Source organism: Schistocerca americana, chromosome 6 (assembly GCF_021461395.2).
Source record: "Schistocerca americana isolate TAMUIC-IGC-003095 chromosome 6, iqSchAmer2.1, whole genome shotgun sequence".
Classification (NCBI taxonomy): Eukaryota; Metazoa; Arthropoda; class Insecta; order Orthoptera; family Acrididae; genus Schistocerca; species Schistocerca americana.
Window position 1 is genome coordinate 591,678,727 of NC_060124.1, and position 24,330 is coordinate 591,703,056.

Consider the following 24,330-nt stretch of genomic DNA (forward strand, 5'->3'; position numbering starts at 1 on the left):
TTAACTAACCTACGAATTGTTACAAAAAATAAGTGTCAGAAAAGAGGTCACCTTACTTCTAACCAGTAGATAAGGTTTTTCTGTTTTCATAAACACTAACGTGCTGTGTTACAGAAAATTTATTTTCGGACACAGCACGTTTAATTTCGTCATTTTTCGTACAGGATTGAAAAGTTGATAGTATTCTGTCGTGCATAGGATGTTTCATTGTTCGTCTGTTTATTTCAGCCAATCATACTCACTGCTAATTCGGTGTGGTTGTTGCAACATTTCGTGCCAAGATTAATTATGTGAAATTTTCTGATGATGGATTTTTAATGTTCAATTTTTGTTATTATTGCAAGATCCGGGCAATCACAGAGCATCGGATTATTGGTAATTGGGAACTCCAATCTTAGACGTGTTATTAGAGACATGACTGGCGAGGAGGGGAAGAAATGCCAGTGTGCACTCAGTATGCATACTGGGTGGAGTCATTCCAGAAATGGATCGGGTCCTTCCGGATGCCGAGAAGAAAGAGGTTAAAGCGAACTGCAGGTGGTGACTCAAGTCGGTAGCATTGATGTATGTCGCATTGGATCGAAAGAAATTCTCTCTGGTTTCGAACGGCTAACAGAGTCGTAAAAGCCGCTAGTCCTGCTGGCGAGACGAAAGGAGAGCGCAGCGTTTGCAGCATAGTCGACAGGACCGATCGCGGACCTCTGGTAGAGAACCGAGTGGAGGGTCTAAATCAGAGGCTCAGACGGTACTGTGACAGTGTAGGCTGCAGATTCCTCGATTTGGGCCATAGGGTGCTTGGGTTTCGTGCTTCGCTGAATTGGTCAGGAGCCCACTACACACATGATGCGGCATTACCGGAGGTGGTGTGTGGCGTGGACTGGGCGGTTTTTAGGGTTAGAGTGTCTCGGGGAAAGACAAAAAGGGGTTCTGTCTCAAAACGTGCGAGATGAACGTAGGTCTAGGAATCATCGGTTTAACAGTTGTAAATTGTTGTAACTGTGTTGGGAAAGTACCAGAGCATCGAGTAGTAATAGAAAACACTGATGCTCAAATCGTCATAGGCACTGAAAGCTGGCTGAAGTCGGAGATAAGTTCACCCGTAATATTTGCAAAGAATCTAACGGTATTCCGAAAGGATAAGGTAAACACAGTCAGCGTTGTCTTGTTTGTTGCTGTTAGAAGTAGTTCATCTTGTAGCGAAATTTAAGTAGGTAGTTTCTGCGAGTTAGTATGGGTAGATGTCATTCGTAGCAACAGGAATAAAGCAATAACTGGATCGTTTTATAGACCTCCCAACTGAAATAATACAATTACTGAAACGTTCAAAGAAAACTTCAGTCTAATTTTAAACATGTACCCGACTCATACAGCTATAGTTGGTGATGACTTTAGTGTACAATGGATGTGTTGTTGAAAATACATGTTTAAATCCGGAGGTATGCATAAAACATCATCGGAAGCTGTGATAAACGCATTCGCTGAAAATTATTTCGAGCAGTTAATTCATGAGCCCATGCCAATAGTAAACGGATGCGAAAACATTGTTGACCTCTTAGCAACAAATAATCCTGCGCTAATAACGATCATCAAAGCGGATACAGGGATTAGTTTACACAGGGTTGTCGTAGCGAGACTAAATACCTTAACTCAAAAATCCACCAAAAATAAACTAAAAATACCTCTAGTCATGAAAGCTGATAAAAATTCCCTTGACGCATTCCTAAGGAGCAATTTCCACACATTCCAAATTAACAATGCAAGTGTAGACCGGTGTTCAAAGAAATATCATCGTCAACAATTGAGAGATTTATACCAAGTAAGTTAACAAACGACCGAGCTGATCCCCTTGCTACACAAAAAGGGTCAGAACACTGTTGCAGAAACAATGAAAGAAGCACGCCAGATTTAAACGAACGCGATGACTCCCAAGATTGGCGATCTTCTACAGAAGCTCGAAATTTAGCGCGAAATTCAGTGCGAAACACTTGTAACAGTTTTAAAAACGAAATTTCAAGGAGATTCAAGACGTATGTAAAGTATGATAGCGGCAAGAGACAATCAGTGCTTTCTCTGCACGATAGTAATGGAGATACTATCAACTACAGTCTTGCTTAAGCAGAATTACTAAACACAGCCTTCCTAAATTCCTTCATCAAAGAAGACTAAGCAAGTATTCCAGATTTCGAATCAAAAACAGCTGCCACCATGAATAACTGACAAGTAGCCGGCCGTTGTGACCGAGAGGTTCTAGGCGCTGCAGTCTGGAACCGCGCAACCGCTACGGTCGCAGGTTAGAATCCTGCCTCGGGCATGGATGCGTGTGATGTCCTTAGGTTAGTTAGGTTTAAGTAGTTCTAAGTTCTAGGGGACTGATGACCTCAGAAGTTAAGTCCCATTGTGCTCAGAGCCATTTGAACCATCCTTATCTATGTAAACAGATTTAGGAGGCAATCTGAACAGCCGACTGAGGTTGTTTGCAGATGACGCTGTCATTTATCGACTAGTAAAGTCATCAGAAGATCAAAACTAATTGCAAAACGATTCAGAAATTGGAAATTGACCCTAAATAATGAAAAGAGTAAGGTCACCTACACGAGTGCTAAAAGGAATCCATGAAACTTCGGTTACACGATAAATCAGTGTCTATTCTAAAGGCATTAAATTCAAGTAAATACCTTTTCATTACAATTATGAACAACTTAAATTCGAAATGACACATAGAATATGTTGTGCGGAATGCAAAACAAAGACTGCCTTTTATTGGCAGAACACTTAAAAAATGTAACGGATCTACTAGACTGCCTACACTACGCTTGTCCGTCCTCTTTCGGAGTAGTGCTGCGCGGTCTGGGATCCTTACCAGATAGGATTAACGGAATACACCGAGAAAGTTCAAAGAAGCGCAATAACATTTTGTATAATCGCGAAGTAGGGGAGAGAGTGTCACTGCCATGATAAAGAATTTAGGGCGGACCTCATTAAAACAAAGGCGTTCTTCGACGCGGCAGAATCTTCTCAACGAGTTTCAACCATCAACTTTCTGCTCCGAATGCAAAATTATTTTGTTGACGTTGACCAATATACGGAGAAACGGTCCTTATAATAAAATAAGGGAAACCAGAGCTCGCACGGAAAGGAATGTGTGTTCGTTTTCTCCACGCCCTGTTCGAGATTGGAATAACTGAGAATTATTATGGAGGCGGTTCCATGCACCCTCTGCTAGGCATTTAAGTGTGATTTGCAGAGTATCAATGTAGATGTAGATGTTATTGCTTTGTTCAAACAAACAATGAGAAGAACTTCAAGGTACGACATAACAGCAACAGCAACTGTATGCTTTTCGGTAATTTATTATTTGTTGCTCGAAACTTTCAGCGTTCGTATGATTCATTAGAGAGTCACTTTTTTCTTGTTGTGATTGAGATGAAACATTTCATTTAGAAGATCATTTGGAAATTTTCTAAATTTTGAAACAAAACATACGCTTAGCTGACAAGCAGGTTCCATTTGACCACAGATCTGTACGATTCCCAATAAGTTGGATATATGTTGGTCAGCCTATCATAGGGCGTGGTTACCTGCATGTCATGATAAATTATGAAGATACTTTGACATTTTATAGCGGTGGATTGTAGCTTTGTCGGTGAACTGTTTCATAACGTGTTTGGTCACTTGGCTCTTGTTGGCTACTTTGCAGCTACTTTTATGAAGCAAAATGACGTAACGTCTCTTGTTGCTGTTGGAATAGGCGAAAGCCATTTGCTGTCCAGAAAGCGTTTGACAAGTAACCCTTTTTAAAGGTAGTATGTGTGAGTGGAGAGATTTACTCATTTTCCTAAGCTTCGAAGCTGCTACTTCACTTGAACCATGTGCACACGTCATTTTTTGTACAGCTATTCTACATTTTTGTTCGCATCCTAAGTTTATCTATATATTATGGCTGTATCGTAAGTTTATCTAGGCAGCATAAACTATTTGTATGAATATTATCAAAAACTTCGAACAGTATTTAATGTTTTGTATGTATCCTATTTTTGTTTGCTGTTATTTTTTTTACTGTGTTGAGCATTTATCTTTACAATGCGCAGACACCCTCATACGTATATGAATAAGATGTGTAACTACAAAACAAAAAATTAAGAATAAAAAATAAAAGAATATGCAGAATTAGAAAATACAAACTATAAAACAAAATAGAAAAATAGTAAAAAATAAAAACATATGGAAAAATAAAAGCAAAAACCGTCGTACAAGCATGTGACCTTGGACTGGTGGGCATGCTTGCATGCTCTGAGGACACAGTATGCGATACTGGTCAAGTTCAACCATCCCAAGTTGGTAATCGTAGAGGAGAAAGACTAACGGTGCCCAACTCAAAAAACATAGTAGAAAAGACAATAAAAAAACTTATACCGGCTCGGTCGTCGTCCGAGTCAACAAAAATATAGATTGGTTGGCAAGCTGTGGCGGTCTAATGTCAGAATTGTCACACAGTAAAAGTTGGGACACACGAATGAAAAATGCTCTTACTGTAGCATAAAAAAAGTGAGTACCACCTGGGCAGAGTTAGGGATGCAGAAGAAGGAAAATTATCTTCCAGCTTCAAAGAAATTTAAATGGAAACGCCTTGACATATTCACCCTTTTTTCAGTTAACCCTACATCCTCAGGGCAGTGAGCTGAGCTGCAAGGTGTTGGTGCACCTGATCTTGCAAAAATCCCTCATCATGTGCCAAAATCCAGAATATTCGTCAGCCATACTAAACAATATATAGTCCCATACGCCTGAAGAGCATACGTGTAATTTCTGAGAAAGTTTTTCTACAGGGACAAAATTTCTGGGGCTGGATTTGCTACTGTTGGGATGAAAAAACATTTTATTCTTAATTTTTTTGGGTGGGGGTGTTGATTTTTTTCCTCAAAGGGACAATTTCTCCCCAAGCCCACCACCTGTTACTTGTACGGTAAGAGACGTAAGAAGAAACTTATGTGCTTCTAGGGAGTGGGATGTAACTACAATAGGAAGTATCCAACATACGTATTTGCTTGTACAAGTATATAGGATGTATCCCCTAGTGGGGATGCATGCATCCTAAACTTCAGTGACCAGTTGTATCATACCGTACGACAAGGCAAATACTATTCTGGTAGACATGATGACATTTTTCACGTTATATGACATCTTGTACGATGTTACTTGACTTGACACGGCACATTATATTACATGGCATGTGTACTAATACTAACAAGTAAAAAATTGCGGGTATGCCAAGATATTTTGATTTAAATGTCTCTGAATGTGCCAGACAAGTAGAAAAGCTAGTTCCCTTCTTTTACATCCTTAAGTCTGCACAGGCCTTCCCTGCCTTTTTTGTACTATGATAGCATTTCTCATTCTGACATTGTTATGTAAGATATCATTCAGTCTTCCAGTCTTCCATCATTCGTGCTTGTATAATGTTTACGTAGCCCCTCTCGGAAGCAAGCAACTAACACTAACACTACCGTCTGCTACTGCTATACCATAAACTTAAAGTAGGAGGCAGGTCGTGAAATATAACTATCTAGTTAAAACAATTATGGTATAAAGCAACAGAGCAGTGTTACCCTCTGAGAGGAATTTTGTTGTGTTGACCGTGTCGTACCTAACTGGGGTGGCTTATCGGAAATGAAAGTCAAAATTGCGTAAATATTTGAACAGTAACAAACAAAATTTTTGCCTATCTGCACTGTTTAAGGGATAAAGAAAACAGTCGCCAGCCTAATTAGTTAAGAGAATGATTAACATTCTTGTTCAAGAAAATAGTTACTAGCAACTTTAACGGATAAACACAACCTATACTTTGTCACACGCCAGTGCAATGAACTCTGACACATACATATGTTTACGGTAAGACTGAAGCTAACAGCTAGATCGGCACAAACTATTGGCAAAAATATAACAGATATCGAAACACACTATTACTTTCAGGGCTTGTTCAAACTGAATGGTCTTTATAACATTACTATTAACATTCACTGCTGGATCATAAATTGGTCATAGGTTAAGTCTGTCTCAGTTAAATACTTTACCATTTTACATTAGAGTTAATTGGAATCCACTAACAGGTTGCTTCTCACTATCTACTGAATAAAGAAATTATGGTCTTCATAAATAGTGGTCTTCCCATTACTTGTTACGTAGCATTAGCACAATAGACAAACTGTGGATCCTGTTATACTATTAATATGAACTTTCAATACACAAGAGAGACAAAAGCTTAGCGATCATGAACATACAATTTTCTACTATTGCAGTTTTCCACTTTTACTACAGTGAAACACAATGTTGACAAATTTGCAAGAAACTGACCCACTTTTAAAATTTACTACAGGTAGCACTATGATCATTAACTAAGCAAAACTTTATAAGCCTCAATTTTAAGGACTTTAATTTATAAAAGAAACAGCAAATTGCCTTTATTACCACAGTCTTCGACTTTCAAGTAAATGATTAAATAGGTGACTTTGAAACTTCACAGTAAATCTGAGTATTCCCTTCTCATCAAAGATCAAACAACATTATGTAATTAACTGTCTAACTTTGAGGCTTTCATTTTTTCTACAAAATAGGACACTCGGTAATCATAGTTCAAATGGAGAGGAACCTGAGAGGTGTTGTGATAGGGAAAAACTCAAGGTAGGTACATAAATTCAGTTATAAGTTACCTTATATTTGTGCACACTAAATAGCCCAATAAGCTGATCCTTCACTGTACATTATTCTAGTACTCCTTTACAGTGATTCCGCAATGTGGTGGCAACTGCATGTTGGTAGGCGGATTTGCAGACAATTGCTGGACTCTGGCCCTTCTTGGTGGCGATGATGAATACCAATTCCAGAATCGTTCCAGCTATTTATTCATGCATCCGAGGCATTTGAAAGTAGCAGGAAAATCCTCTCTCGGAACCAGCTCAATACGCAACTTTTACATGGCAGTGCACAGGTCGGTAGCTCGTCCCTGACTGACTCTTGTTCCACCTCTTCTACTTAGACCAACCACAATTTGCGCACGCTAGTACGTTCCATTGCCTAGGGGAACCATACTACCTGTTATACATATGACTTAAATAAGAACCCTAAGTGAAGGTCAGCAGTTTACATAACAGCAACCAAACGCATTAAATAAAACAGAACATTTGCACGTATTGACATTTCTACAAAAAATTATTCACACAGAAATTACAATTATATACAGTAAGTTTTGTTCCCTCCAAAAGGGACAATGAATTTAAATGACAGATATACTACATTGCATAGAATCAAACCACGACATCAAAGTTTTAACAAAGAAAGGAGTATACAATTTTATGTTATCGATTCCAACACATTTACAGATACTCAATGTTATAACATTAAACCAAAGCAAAAGGCAAAATAAATCAATAGAGTATTAGAGCTATGGTGTTACAAACATGTAAGAATTACAGGTACACATATTTTCTTAACCTGTAAACTACTGTTCATAACTAATGTATGCTGTTACATCTTAATATCCCCATTGCTAGTCTATTTTGTAATTCACTTGATGGGTTTTGTAGATTTTTAGTTTATAAGTCTACAATCTGGATGACTGAGGGATCTCGCTTTATAATATCAACCAAAACAATATTGTTGTGCTGGTACTGCTAAAGGCTGAAAGCAAGGGGAAACTAGATATGTAATTTTTCCCGAGGGTACAGAGCTTTACTGTTTAGTTTAATGATGATGGCATCCCCTTGGGTAGAAAATTGAGTAAATAAAATAGTCCCCCATTCGGATGCTCGGGAGAGGACTATTCAAGTGGATAACGACATCAGGAAATACAAAACTGGCGTTGTACGGATCGGAGAGTGGTACGTTAGATCCCTTAGTAGGGGGAGGTAGGTTAGAAAACCTAAAAAGGGAAATGGAGCGGCTACAGTTAGATATTGTGAGAATAATTGAAGATTATTGGCAAGTGGAACAGGACTTTCGGACAGTTGAATACATGGTTATAGATACAAAATCAAGCAGGGGTAATGCAGGAGTCAGCTTAATAATAAATAAGAAAATATGAATGCTGGTAGGCAACTGTGAACAGTGCAGTGAACGCATTATTGTAACCAAGATACCAAGATAGACACGAAGCCCACACCCACCCCAGTAGTACAAATTTATATGCCAACTAGCTCCGCAGATGGTGAAGAAATCGCAGAAATATACGATGAGATAAAAGAAATTATTCAGATGGATTAGGGAAACGGAAATTTCGTCATTGGAATTCGACAGCAGGAAAATGGAAGAGAATGAAAACTTGTAGGTGAATATGGACTGGGCTAAAGGAACGAAAGATGAAGCCGCCTGGTAGAATTTTGCGCATAGCATAATTCATTAATCACCAAGACCTGCTTAGAGAATTTCTAGGTGAAAAGTTAATATTAGTAAAGGGGACATTTGTCTGTGCTAAAACTAGCCACTCCTAACCACCTCTCGTGTTTGTGAGGAATCTAGTTTATATTTTCAAATGAGAAGCCCCCCCCCATTTTTATTTCCTATTTGGATTCTAAACCAAAAACATACTTGCGGTATTTTTGAAGCCATTGTTTCCCATTCGTGGTAGACGGCGATGTAATCGACAAATATAAAGTGTGCTTTTTTGCTATTACTTGGTCATACATTTCATTTACAGTGCAAATGAAAACATTTGTGTTCTAACAGTTCGTATTTATGTTCGGAATTTACTCTTGTGTTCCATGTTTGTTTGTGCAGTACAATACGGTTAGCCGTTTCAAAGTCTGCCTAGAAGCTAGGTTTAGCATGATCGCGGAACAACGAAGTGAATGTAACAGTTCTCTGTTCCCATCGGAATGCTTGATTTCGGTGAATCCCCATGCCTCTTACCGCTGGGTTGCCTCAATTCGTTGAGTATCCACGGCACATGAGCCTGTCACGTTCACTTCATGGACATTTTACGTTATTTTAGAGGTTGTGGTTCGTATTCCATCGATAGCAGCACAACTGGCAGTGTGAGAGTTACGGGGATTGGATGGAAACACACCGGTATCAGCCACTCTGGTGGTGGGGTTCGCAGGCGGTCTCCCAAATCAATCATTCCGATGGTATCGGGAGTCACCAAAACCAACCCTATAGGAACATAAAAATACGTCACCATACAAGTAGCTTACCTGCCAGAAATGTCAAGGCCTAACCATACTATTTGTGCTGTACAATCACATATGTAACTCTCAAGTAACATTGAACATAAGCATCAACCAATAGAACATACAGGTTTACATTTACATCGTAAACGAAATGTAGAATCAAATGCATCGGCTCGTAATTGCAAAAACAGGCACACATGATATTTTTCGATTACGGCGCCATCTACCACGAATGGGAAACAACCCCTTCAGTAAACCGTGCTTATTTTTTGGCGTAGAATCCGAATGTGCTAAAAAGATGGGATTTCCTACTTGAAAATACGAAATTGACCCCGCCCACGTAGGAAGATTGATTAGGAGAAAGCCAATAGCAGCAGAGATAGACGTCAACATTACAAATACAAACTTTTAACCTAGAACACTTTTTTCGTGCGATGAGTCGTTTCCACGATACTTAGTTTTTTCAAGTTAAATTAAAATGGAAAAAATCGCAATACCAAGAAGGAATTTGCGACATAAACGAAAGTTAGTAGGCGTGTTTCTACATCTGAAAGATGATATTTACTCTAAATTTCCCGCCGTGCGGGATTAGCCAAGCGGTTTAAGGCGCTGCAGTCATGGACTGTGCGGTTGGTCCCGGCGGAGGTTCGAGTCCTCCCTCGGGCATGGGTGTGTGTGTTTGTCTTTGGGATAATTTAGGATAAGTAGTGTGTAAGCTTATGGACTGATGACCTTAGCAGTTAAGTCCCATAAGATTTCACACACATTTGAACATTTCTAAATTTCGCGCCAGTCGTTTAGGAGTGGCGCTACTAACGCCACTGTAAGGATGCAAATCAGTTTTAGCTGCTGGTAAACCTTTAGGGACGAGGGGTCGTGGTCCCAGAAACCCTTCCGTTCCTGAAGTTTCTGTCTAGGACTGCGTTTGGGTTGCTCAGGTTTTTTTTAAATACACGCTGTAACGGTCATGGGCGTTAGTTGCCTTTAAGATTGGACGTGGTGACTCGATGTTTATCAAAAATGCCTTTAAGGCGACTAAGATTCGATTGTCATTACTTCTTCGTTTTTGAACGAGAGCGTCATCCACAACCAGCGTTAACCGAACCTATATTTACGGATCAAGTGCAGCAGACGTGGATCTCAACATCGCAAACCAACAATCGGCACCTGTAAAACACACTGCAGGTTCGTTTTGATGCTTATATTCAACATTCTGGAAGGTACGCCGGTTAATAATGTACCAGCGTTTCACTTTTGCAGTGGCTTATCTCATGCGTACATTAATTTGTTGTTTTGCGTTGTTAATCACTTACATGCCATCTGGCAGTTGTATTCCGGAGAACTTTCAGTTCTCTGCTTTAATTACCTTACGGTGTTTCGATTTTTTCCCTTTGCCATATATAGTGTGTGAGTGTGCTACACATATGGTAATGACGCGCCGAGTATCCGCGCGGTCAGAGCGCGTCTTGTCACGGTCCGCGCGACTGCCCCCGTCCGAGGTTCGAGTCCTCCCTGGGGCATGGGCGTGCGTGTTGTCCTTAGCGTGAGTTAGACTAAGTTAGATTAAGTAGTGTGTAAACTTAGAGACCGATGGTCTCGTAAGATCTTGCCACAAATTTCCAATTTTTCCATTTGATACTAATTTATTGGACATTCCATTCCAGATGTCATGCACTGCTAGCTGCGTACATAAGTATTTTAGTCACGTGTAATTTTGAGCCTCTGGATGTAAGACGACGTGCAGTGAATCGAGTGTCCACAGAACGAAATAGCCTCCCTTTACATGCTGAATTAACATGCTTATAATTTGCAGTCATTTGAGTATCCCTTTTCAATTGCTTCTCAATATAGTAATGTTGGTTTCATATTGTATACACTACAGACTGTAACACATCCGATTTTATCCCGACCTCATCTCATCGAATAACAGCCCAATATTTATTATTAACATGACCGTGAACCTAATGGGGCTGGTAACCGGAATTGACTGTTACGGAAGTTGTTACTTTCCAGTTCGTTCTGCTCAATACTACAATACTGAATGTCTGGTAATGAGGAAGACCAACACAGTTTTACTAATTAGGAACTTATATTCTTCTCAAAACACAAAAAAGGAGACAGCCACTACCTTCGTCATACATATCTAATTACGGCTAAGCTCAGCACAGGCTTTCTTCATTTGCCATTATCGTCACACGCTACTCCATCACTGCATCCAACACTGTAATCCAAAGTTAGGCCGGCGCGGTAGACGCGAAACCAAATATCGGCACTAGTAACGTCACCGACCACTTTCATAATGATACTTCTTCACTTTCCCGGTATTTACCTATTACTTAGGGGTCTAACCACGGCGATCGTGACACCCTTCTCCGTTAAAGACCCTGCCTTCACACACATATACCCGCCAACCACACTGGCGCTTCACGACACTCGCTCTTGCAACACGTCACAATCGATTGTTCGCCCTATCGACCTGTGCCGAGTGCAAAGTTATAGTAAAACCTAGTTCTATCTTAGAATTGGCTTACCATGCCAGGACACTTCAACTAGCAGTTCAATACAATTGAAACCGTACACTTTCAGTTTGCGTCAGAATGAAAATCTTTTTGTAAATAAGTTATACAAGACTGCAACCAGTCACTTTTTTGAATAATTATGTTTTATTCCTTGAACCGGTTTTCGAACCTTTTCAGGTTAATCTTCAGATGGTTTCAAGAAGTTACATCATTATTGCTAGCATAACGCTGGGTGCTGGCTCTATGACAAAAAGATGGAATTCACTTTCATGAATCGCCGTGACTATAACTTATCTGTCGATATGGATGTAAATTTAGTTTTTTACTTACTGCGTCAGTATAGGCAGCTTTTCGTGGTTAGTGTCCATCTGTCTGCCTACATTTTGATGTCCAGTTGTTGTATCACTACACACTTGCACACAAACTGTATTAATTACACTCTGACAGCGAGACTTTTCCAGCATCCAGCATGCGCTCTACAACTGTTGCTTGTAACAAAGATCTTGAAAGAAAGATATGGCATAGGCGTACTTTGCACAGAGATGTAATTTGTTCTTCTTAATATCTATTAAGGTCGATATAAGGGCAAATATTTTAATCACACTTGCAATAACATGAGAGCACAAAATAAAATAAATTAATAAACTACTACAAGAACAAACTTCAAGTGATCTGATATCTTATTCCTATTTGTATATTACGTATAATACAGGCAGTTTATAGCGTTTATATTTCTTTGTTTATTTTTTTTATTTTTTTATGTGATTGGCATTAACATGTATATCCATGAATCAATACTACAGATTTATTGTATCTGCAGTGAGATGCAACTGTCTGTTAGACTAGGACCTTTATATTTAAATTTAAATTAATAACTAACCTTCAGACGAACTGTTGACTTATTTCTGTTGTTATGTTAACATGATCTGGGGGATTAGCAAGAGTAGATTCTGTTTATTTTAGCTAAAGGTATATGTATAAAAGTTATAGTGATTGTAATGGACTAAAGTACTTTAACTGTTGACTTATTTTTATTCTAACATTAAAGTGATCTGGAATATTGGTAAAGGCTGCTTCTGTTTGTTCCAGCTAGAGCTCATATGTATAAATGTACTGATTTATGTTAGCAGTAGAGGGCTTTAACATTTAGAAATATAGTACAGGTTTTATTCTGTGGTAGGATATTACATTGGCACCGGTCTGGTTAGGATGTGAGGAGGGGGAGGGGGGAGGTCGTTGGAGGGGCGGTGGGGGATGGAGAGGCGGTGTAGGGTTCGTTGAGTGGTTACTTGTTTTGAACCAGTAGATCTTCAAAGTTCTGAAGGAAAAATTTGTTTCTCATTTCAGTTTGATCATTGAGTAGGTAGTCAAGAGCTGTATTTGTGTAGATAAATATTTCAATTTCTTCAAGAAGGTCAAGTTATGTGCCTTTGTTGGCAAAATGGAGGCAATTGATTTAATAATTTCTGTTTCCTTTTTGTCTTTCATTTGTGTCCATTGGGATTTTAAGCATGCGATTAACCATTGTTCTGAAGAGCGCTTTTTTATGTTGGTCTGGATGGCAAGAGGATTTGTGTATAGCAACATTGGTGGTTGTTGGTTTTCTGAAAATTGAAATTTATGCTTTTGATTTTTATTTGAGATTGTTAGATCAAGATAGTTAAAGCCTTCTGGTGTTTCATGTTCTACTGTGAATTGAATTTTATTCTCTATTTTATTAAGTTCTTTGGCTAGATTATCTATTTCTGCTGTTGTTCCATTGAACAGAATGAGAGTGTCATCAACAGAGCGTTTGTAATAAAGCAGCTTATCCTTTAGTTGGGTTTGGGAACTAAACAAGTTGTTTTCAAGTTTATTGATATATATGTTTGCTAGCAAGCCTGCAAGACTACTACCCATTGCCAATCCATCTTCCTGAATGTAAAACTTGTTGTTGAACAGGAAGTAGTTGTGAGATAATATAAGCTCCAGGATCTCTAAGAGTTCATAGATTTCAGCTCTACCCATTGTCCCATGTTAGAGTAAGTTATTTCTTATTAAACTAATTGTTTCTTTCACAGGTATGTTTGTATATAGGTTGACTATGTCAAGAAATGCAACTTTAGCTGTGACAGGAATGGGGATATCTTTTATACTATTGATGAGATCATAACTGTTTTTGACGGAGAAGTAATTTTCAAATACATATGCCTTACGGATAATATCATTAAGTTTCTTGGTGATTTTGTAGCTTGGACTATTGATGGAGTTCACAATGAGATGTATAGGACATTCTGGTTTGTGGATCTTAGGCTGTGATCTCAGTTTTAGTGCTGATGGGTTCATCACTATACAGTGCTTTGCTTCTAATGGTGTCAATAAGAAGTTGCAGTTTTTAAGCAATTTTTTAATTTTATCATGGAATTAAAAAATTGCTTAAAAACTGAAACTTCTTGTTGACACAATTAGAAGCAACAGCTTTTGTTGTCTTAGCATTTTCTGAATTTCGTTGTTGAACCACGGTTGCTCTTTTCCGTCCTTATTCCACTTACAAGGACCATAATTCTCCAGACTACGATTTACAAACTGTTTAAGCTTCGGGGATAATTGTTCATGGTCTGTCTCACTAAAACTAAGCGATTCCAGTTCACTGTCTAAGTGAGCTGCTGCCAACTTCTTATCTGCTCTTTCTAGAGGAAACATTCTCCAAACTTTCTTGACTGATTTATTAACTTTTGTAACCGTAGTTGCTATAGTGACATCTTGATCATTAATTCCTACCTCTTTATTGACGCTTTCGATAAGGTTCGGCCTCTTTGTAGCTACAATGTCTAACAAATTTCAACTGCGTGTGGGCTATCAAACTAACTGCTCAAGGTTGATTTCAGCATACGTGATCAAAAGTACTTTGCAAGACTGTCTGTCTGTGGCCCATGCAATGAACCTATAGACGTTTCAGTCTGCACTCGATAGGTCAGAGTCGCCTCCTACTGTTATTGCGTGATCTGGGTATTTACGTGCAACTGGCCGTAGACTTTCTTTGAATGACTCTAGAACTGTCTCAGCGGAATTGGATGGCCGGTGAAACATATAACAAATAACATGGTTTCACCTCGACCTCTAATACGCAACCAGATAACGCTACTGTCACACCCAACTTTGTTCTCAGTAGAGACAATATTTTTGTGAATTGCATTCAATACTCCCCCTCCTATGGCGTCTAATCCACTTTCCGATATATGTATCATTTTTCGCTAAATATCTCAGAGTCTTCTACTTCAGGTTTCAGCCAACTCTTGGCCCCAAGAATGATTTGAGTGCGACAAGTTTGCAGAAAATAAAACAGACAATCCTTAAATTTGATAATGGCCAATCCACTACCCGAAAGAAATTCACAGCTGCCCATTGAAATTGCAACCCCAGAAAGATAAGTCAATAACTAAGTTGGACTTTCTTTGCGTAAACGCAAGGGCAGCAAGAAAACACTATTAAATTTGTTGGTGATTTGGGGGGGTATACAGAGTACGATATATACAGAGCTCCCATCTCAGTCAGCAATAATAGTTATAACACGATTCCACGTAGAGCTCAATTGAGCTTGGATGGGAGATATTGGTACCTCATCCCGTGCTACCTCAACTCAGTGCCAGAGACCATCGATCATCCCAGCTGTCAACTGGTGGCGTACTTAGTCGCTCGTCAGCTCGTGGCCAGATATTTTCAATCTAGAGAACTTATTGGCAGGGGAAAATACTAACACTTTTTATTATACTTCATTTATTAACTCACAGGAGACCACGTGTAGTGTTTACTGATTTATTTTCGTCTCCATTCAGAGATATACATAATACAGAGATAAATAACAAACAGAGAACTTATTCAGTCATCAACAGCTTCCCCAACCTAGTCACTCTCAAGTGGGGTGACCGTCTGCACCGGCCGACCAAAGTTTGAAGGATTAAGGTCCACCCTATTCCACGTTTCCCTGGACTTCTTTCAATAGTGCAGGTTCTCTTCCACACATGCTTCAACTGTCAGCTAAAGAGTACAATATCGCCAAATCGGTATTTCTCAGTTTTTCTACGAGGACGGTGGTATTCATAAACTTTCCTCAACTCGAGGAGATAATGTTTCTTCCATCTCCTTATGAAGTTATTTTGCAGTTTTTCTGCTAGTTTCGCATCTCTTCCAAGATCTTTGTGTATACGAGATTCAATACCAGTGGCTAATGAAGTCAACCGTTCTCCAGTTTAGAAATGGCTTCGTGTCATTATTTCCCAGTCGCACTGTGTGGTCGATCGCGAGCTGATGGCGGCACCTACACTGAAGCGCCAAAGAAACTGGTTCAGGCACGCGTTTTTAAATACAGAGATATGTTAACAGGCAGAATGCGGCCATATGGTCGGCAACGCCTGTATAGGACAAAACGTGTCGGGCACAGTTGTTAGATCGGTTATTGCTGCTGCAATGGCACGTTATAAGACTTAAGTCAGTTTGAACGTGGTGTTGCAGTCGGTGCACAAGCGGTCGGACACACTATCTCAGAGGTAGCGATGAAATGTGAATTTTCGTGTGCGACCATTTCATGAGTGTACCGTGAATATCAGGAATCGAGTAAAATATCAAATCTCTGGCAGCGGTGCGGCCAGAGAAAGATCCTGCAAGAACAGGACTAATAACGACTGAAGAGAATCGTTCAAAGTGATAGGAGTGCTATCCTTCCGCAAATTGCTGCAGATTTCAATGCTGGGCTATCAACAAGTGTCAGTGTGCGAACCATTCAACAAAACATCATCGATACGGGCCTTTGGAGCCAAAGGCACACTCTTGTACCCTTGATGACTACACGACACAACGTTTTACGCCTCTCCTGGGCCCGTCAACACCGACATTGGACTGTTGATGACTGGATATATGTTGCCTGGTCGGACGACACTCGTTTCAAATTGTATCGAGCGGATGGACGTGCATTGGTATGGAGAAAACCTCATGAATCCTTGGACCCTGCATGTCAGCAGGGGACTGTTCAATCTGGCGGACGCTCTGCAATGGTCTGGGGTGTGCGCAGTTGGAGTGGTATCGGACCCTTTATACGTCTAGATATGACTCTGACATGTGACACGTACGTAAGCACCCTGTCTGATCGCCTGCATCCATTCATATTCACTGTGCTCTCCGACGGACTTGAGCAATTCCAACAGGACAATACGACAACCCACTTGTCCAGAACTGCTACAGAGTGGCACCAGGAACACTCTTCTGAGTGTAAACACTTGCGCTGGCCACCAAACTCCTCAGACATGAACATTATTGAGAATATCTGGTATGACTTGTGACGCACTGTGTAGAAGAGATCTCCATCCCATCGTACTCTTACGGATTTATGGACTTCCCTACAGGATTGATGGTGTCAGTTCCCTCTGGCAATAGTTCAGACATTAGTCGAGTCCCTGCCACGTCGTGTTGCGGCACTTCTGCGTGCTCGCGGTGGCTCTCCAAGAAATTAGGCAGGTGTACCAGTTTCTTTGGATCTTCAGTGTATTTCTACCACTAAAGTCCTAAATGTTTCTTTATCTACTATCGTTTTCCAAGATCCTTCTCAGATAGTGTTTCTCAGTTCGTACCATACGCTCACCACCAAGCCGCAAGTAGTACAATAAGCTTCAAAGAAACACCTTTATGAATCAAGTACTGATAGGTCTTCGTGTTCTCGAAGAGGTGAGTGAGGTATTTTAGTTCTGTGCGCGACATGAAATATAGTCCCTGGCAGTCCCCTTCTCGCCGGAAATATGGGAACGGCACCATATATTTGATTGTTTTCATATTTAACATTAGTTCAAATTGGAGAGCTGTTGTTATAGCAAATCTAAAAAGAAGGTTGTAGCACCGAAACAAGTTATCGAGCTTGACGAAAAGTGGACCTACGAAATCTACGCCTGTTACAGAAAACGGCTTGGTGATTTCAATACAGTCAGGTGGTAGAGGACCTTCTACCTCGGATACGCGGACACTTCTGTTTAGTTTCCAAGGAGACACGTATGTATGGACATTTTTACCGTTTCCCTTCCCTTAAAGATTCAAAAGTCGTTACGTATTTCAGACAGCACTATAGCAGTTCCTAGGTGGTGTAAATGTACTTGCCTCTGTCGAATGAGTAGTTTTGTGAATGGGTGGGTATACTCTATGAGTAGTGGGTGCTTTTCTTGTATCTTAGACTCTGCAAAGTGAACTCGTCTTCCAAGTCGTACAAGTTAGTTAAGAAGGAATTTGTTATAACATTAAATTTCATATTCCGTTGGAAGCTGGGTATTTGGCAAGGAAGGTATGATGCTGGACCATCCGCATCCAACTGCGTTTTTCTGATTCTAACTCTTGGAAAGTGAATTTGCTCTTAACATTTTCTGAGCGTCGAACATTATAGATCAAAGGCAATAATTCATGCCGTTATGCGTAATGTTTCCAGTAAGCTCTATATTTTGACGCCTCAATGAAACACACCAAAGCATTAATAATGAAAGAATGTTCGATATCTTTCGCATCTCTGGAAGTGAATCATCAGAGATTTTTTCCAGAGACCATGTGTGAAGTGGCTGACTTTAACACGGAGGTCCATTCCATCATAGTACAGAAGACCGGAATTTTCCCATTGATGTTCCACGTAATACCAGGTCTGCTGGATCATATGTGATGGGACAATGTCGCCACTGCAGTGGCGTCAAACTCTCTTAGGTATCAATTACTCTAAGGACAAACGTATTATGGCAATTTCGGTGTCTCCGTATCTAGTTCATAGTCACCATAGGATCGCTCCACATTCTGGCGTTTGCGATGTCAATTACGGAGAACTGGTGAAAAAATCTCAGAAGTCTCGAACTCAGGAAGGCGTATACTTAGTCAAGGCGCGGAAGCGTAACCATTTTAACAAAGGTACACTGCTTTTACTTACGATCAAAATAACAAATGTGTTTTTAGTCTGGGAGATTCTGATGTACAGCGCTGCTCCATGAACCCTCCCCAAGGCATCACATACCCTGAAAAACAATTTTTTCTACAGCGGATGTTGATGAAAAGATACCAAGAGAATCATAGAATTTCGCAGTCACGTGTAGTAACTTTCGTTTAATTAGCAGGTTCATTCTGCAGTTTACCGGTTACGGGACGGTAATCATAGAAAACCTGTGTGTCCCAATCAATGCCTAACACTGCTGTTTGTTCTTCAACTCTTCGCTGATCCGTTTTCCATATGACCTCTAGTATATTATAAATACTATCCCATTTTGTCTTTGGAAGTTTTTTCTGTTTCAGCAGACTTGTCAGCTGATTTAGTAAGGATATCAGATTATTGTCGCCCTCGCAACAGGCGACAAAGACGTCCACCAAAGTCCTTTCAAGCAGAAGTTATGCTGCAGTAGGATATGTGCCCCTAAGTCGTGTAGCCAAACTGGAGAAACTTGGTGTATGTCAGGCCAAACTGTAAAAGTGTATTAAACCTGTGAATGATGATGTCATCATAGTTTGCCAAACAGCATCTTTTTTCTCGACATGGAACCAGGGGAATCTTGTATCTCTATCCTTTTCGTTCTACGTCAGTTGTAAATATACCTGAGCGCCATCTCCAATGATTGTCTTCTGGAACATCCTGAAGCAAATTCATGATGACAATATTTCACACAACAGATTCGAGCCTGTGTCCAAAATGTCATTGAGTGATGGTGAACTGTTTTTCCAGTTGAAGCATCAAATAATTCTACGTTTTGTAAATCTCAGTCTTTCTTTCCTCACAGCCTGATGAGGAAGGTAGGATACATAATTTATAGTATCCTGCGCACTGATCGTTTCGGCCTGCTGGTTCTAATTGTAAAGAAATATTTGGGAATGACACATCTCACAAAACTGAACGTTTTTAGAAAATTTTCATTGTAACGATGTGCTACGTTTACCTGCGTTGCAACGATTAGAATAAAGGACTCCTTTCGTCTAGAACGGGCTACTTTAGTTTTGTTGCTACATTCGTTAATCTTACTACCACTTAACAATCGTAAAATTCCATTAGCTTCCTGACGTGCCTTTCTGCGTTCTATAGTCTTGTAGCATACATAAAGAAGTGTTGAGCAATATCTGCGGGTAACGCACGCAGGATTTTGGGTGCCATCATGCGGCTATAATTGTTCAAGTTTTTCCCTTTAGCTTGTAAGGCTTATCAGGATATCCTGCTGAACTTTGTTTTATATTGTGTTTGTCGTGTACATTTTGTGAAGAAATTTCGTTCATTTTATGTGTCAGATGTAAAAAAATGCTATGCTTTAAGTATTTGTTCACAGATTATCACTAATGTAATGATTTTACATCATAATAATCAATTACTGATTGTTATCAGTTAACAAAATACATGTATGTGAAACGGTAAAATTAAAGGAAAGAAGGACATAAATGTGAAATGTAAAACAACAATTTAAAACATAATATTTAAATACCCCGGCAGCGCATAGTGACAGCTTATCTTCAAAAACGGGATTTTAGAAACCACCTGTAACGTCGCGAGTCAATACGCAATAGCATTTTATTGCAGTAACCTACTTCGAAGTACGGGCTAGTAGCTTTGGAGCCATTGGCGGTGGCAATATACGGCCGCTGGTATATTAGCGTGACTCACTCGCACCTGTCGCTAGCCTAGCCGTGGGAAGCGCAACCTGTGTTAGATCGAGCGACAGGTTTTCAAGCCCCTAAGAATCTAAATAAACAGTATTAAATATTATTCAGTTTTGTTAAAAGTCAATATACAGCCCTTTGTTATTGACAGAAAGGTTGTGTTAAAATCTCATCTATCTAGCTGAGATACTTTCAGATTCAGAGACAATTACCTAAAACAACAAAAACCGACACTTACAGGATTATAGTCAGTTAGGATTCACAGCTGTTTGTCTCTTAGTATCATTTGGAATGTTACTGAAGTTCACTAAATGGCAGAAAAATTTATTTAGATTTTTTATAATTAAAAACGTCCACTGTTTTTTATTTTAGTAACATTGTATTCAGAAAGGGTTAATATTTATTGAATAACAATTTGTTTTGTTGTATGAATAAATGAGAGTGAGTAAGAGTGTATATGTGGGACATACGTTAAGATTTAATATTATCTGATGTTAAACTTTGCGTAACCATGTCATGGGAAAGTGTGAAGCAAGCAGTTGCAATGAAACTTGTAATTTCCCTACCTTGCTGATGACGTATGTCCAAGAGTACCTGCTTTTGTAAGAAGGCAGCGAGAATAGCCATTTGCAGAGTAATGATTTTCTAAAGTCACTTCATGATTCGTTTTCTTTTCGTTTGGTTTTGTTAAACATTTTATTAAGATTTGCATGATGAAGTGAGGTAAATGCATATGTAAATATTGATTGGCGTTGGACAGTTTTGGCGTGAGAAAGAACTCGAAGGATTGTTTTGATTGGCTGGTCATTTTGAACAACCAATCAGAGTTAAGCATTTCCCGCGCTCTATCAAGCAGTTATAGGCCCTGGAAGGAACAGCAGGGAGTCAGTCGTTGGCTAGTTATTGGACGTACAGGCCACGTAGGACGTGTCCGTCTATGTTATGAGTAAAATGAAGAAGTTACTGCAACTTCGCGTCCGGATGGTATTGCCGTGAAAGCAGTTCCATTTACAGACAGACTGTGGAAATTTGAGCTTTGTGAAGTGTTTAGTTGGGAAGATAAACGCGTGTGAACTTTCGGCCTCTGTAGAATTCCGCGTGGCATGTTTCATATTTATCTATGGAATAGTTGGCGAGCAGTTTTTTTTTATTGCAAATCCACTGAAAAAAAGACCGAATGTGAAACTCATATATTGTAGCAAAGCATCGACTGTAGATCACGTAATAATTCGGGTAGGACTTAAGTACATTTCTGGCTGTTTTGCGTGTGTACTGGGTTGTATGAACTGAGAGCTGAGGAAATTTATACCAGTCGTTTAAATAAATACGAGCTGATGGCTAATTCTTTAATTTTAACCCTAAAGAAATAAAGAACTTGTTGCCGAATTTTGACACTTTTTCTAAAAGAACGAAGCAATCGCCCTCCACCCGAAAATCGTTGTAAGATATTGCAGGATAGCTTACTACCAGAGTTTAGGCGGACTTTGCAAACGTAACTATTGAAGATGTTTTTCTTCAACGCTGCTTTCAACATCGTCTGAACAGTGTGAACGTATGCAGAGAATCGGGCTGGTGACCAGAAGCCGTACTGAGGTAGGTGGAACTTTTTGTAGTGCACAGTACGACGAAAGACAGTGGTCATACCATTACGCAACCAAACGCGACTTTTAACCCCCTGGCCGCACAGCTTCATTACGCGTGGATCTACGTGGTTTGAAAGTTTCTCGAAATTATGCTGTAACAAAAGTTATAATTTTTCAAAATTATTAATTGTGGTGCAGTAGTTTGCAAAATTTCAGATTATTATAATAGCTGTATATAATTTTCAAGAACGTTAATTACAAGTCAACTTTTATACGAAAAACATTATATCATCATTTACAAGATATTCCCTTTAAATCTAGATTACATTATGGGGTGCATTCTACTTCTTAATAGTGAACTAGGTAGAAACAAAGGTATACTCCCAGATTTCATCAACATCGTTTATTTACACTTGGGAACGTTCACTTGTTAGTCTTGCCCACTTTTATTGAACAGTTTTTTTACCATATTATTGTTGTTTCTCATCGTTAGAGCCAATAATAATATTGTACATTGTACTTTTATTCCATTTGTCTTGATTTCAATACTGTTGTTAACAGATTATTCTAGCTCTGTATGGGGATTTTATTTTCTTGTCGCCTCTCGGCTGTTCAACGACTGCTCCTAATCCCTGTGGCGTTGGCCATAAGACCTCCTTCGTTCCAAAAGATACCCAGCGCTTTCACTTCCTTGAACCTGCACTGTCCCACCTTGGCGTATTCTGTTATAGTCTCCTCACTGCTTACTCAGTTTCCATTGTGTCCATTAGCGTTTATAAAAATAATGTGCTCCCCTACGGACCCAAAAAATAAGGAGGAAACCTGCACGTTGTCTAACTGAAGAAATAAAAAAGCTCATGAGCCTGAGAGATTCGGGACATCGATGATAAAATCTATGCCCTGAGCCGGATAATCGTCTTGCCTACAAGCAGAACAGTAATAATCAGTCAAGCCGTGAGAAAGAAAAAACTCAGGAATCCCATACAATGACCGATAACAGAAACAAACTAGCTACCCTATGGAAAAACTTGCGTTAAAGCGGCAGCTGATTCATTGTCGCAGCTGAAGAACTCAACCGATACTTCATATTGAAAACAACTACAACTAAACGGTAACGAAACAGAAACTCATTGATTCCTTAATAGTGGTAAACTAATATAACACGAAAAATTCTATCTGAACCATGTTACTCGTAATACTGTCACAAAAGCTGTCATGCGTATCAGATCAGCATCTACTGGACACGATAGCACCACAGTAAAAGTGATGAAGCTTGCTATTGACTCACTGCTGCCACTATAACAGTTGTAGCATCCGCTTGTCTCACGTGATATTCTACATACCATGATTTTTTCGGGCAGATTCCATATTACTAGATTTCCGGAAAGCATTTGACTTGGTGCCCAACTGCAGACTGTTAAAGATCCGAGCATATGTGTGAGGTTTCGAGATATGCAAGTGGCTTGAAAGCTTTTTAAGTAGTAGAACCCAGCACAGAATTTTCGACGGCGTGTGTTCAGGGCATCTTCGGAAGTGTGCCTGGGAACTGTGATAGGAACGTTTCTATTCTCCATGTACATAAATTGTCCAACGAACAGGATGAGCAGCAACTTACGGTTGTTTGCTGATGACACTGAGTTGTTCGGGTAGGTATCCTAGTTGAATGACTATGGGAACATACAAGATGATTTAGATAAAATTTCTAGTGACAGCTTGCTCTAAGGGTAGAAATGCGGATGAATAGGAAAGACATTGTAACCTTCAAATACAGCATTAGTAGGGTGCAACTTCGATTGAATATCCAGGCATAACGCTGCAAAGCGGTATGAAATGCAATGAAAACACCATTTTGGTAATAGGTAAGGTTGATGCTCGACTTCGATTTATTGGGAGAAGTATGGGAAAGAGTAACTCATCCATGAAGGAGACGGCGTTTAGAGCGCCAGTGCGACGCATTCTCGAGTACTGTTTGAGGTTTTAGGATCCCAGCAGAGGACAAATTAAAGTAAGGCATCGAAGCAATTGAGAGGCGGACTGCTAGCATTGTTACCGACAGTTTCAATCGGTACATGAGTATTACACGGATGCTTCGTGAACTCAAATGTTAATCCCTGAAGGAGATGAGATGCTCTTTCCTCATGATACTACTGCACAAGTTTAGAGAACCGGAATTTGAAGCTGACTGCAGAACGATTCTACTACCACCAACGTACATTTCGCGTAAGGACCATGAAGATAAGATGCAAGAAATTAGAGTTCGCACGGGGGCTTTTAGGCAGTCGTTTTCCTCTCGCTCTATTTGCGACAGGAATAGGAGGGGACATGACGAGTAGTGGACAAGATACCTTCCGCCTTGCAGAATACGGTGGTTTGCGAAGTATGGGTGTAGGTGAAGTTGCAGGTGTCTAACACCACTCCTTAACCATAAGTGTCTTCACT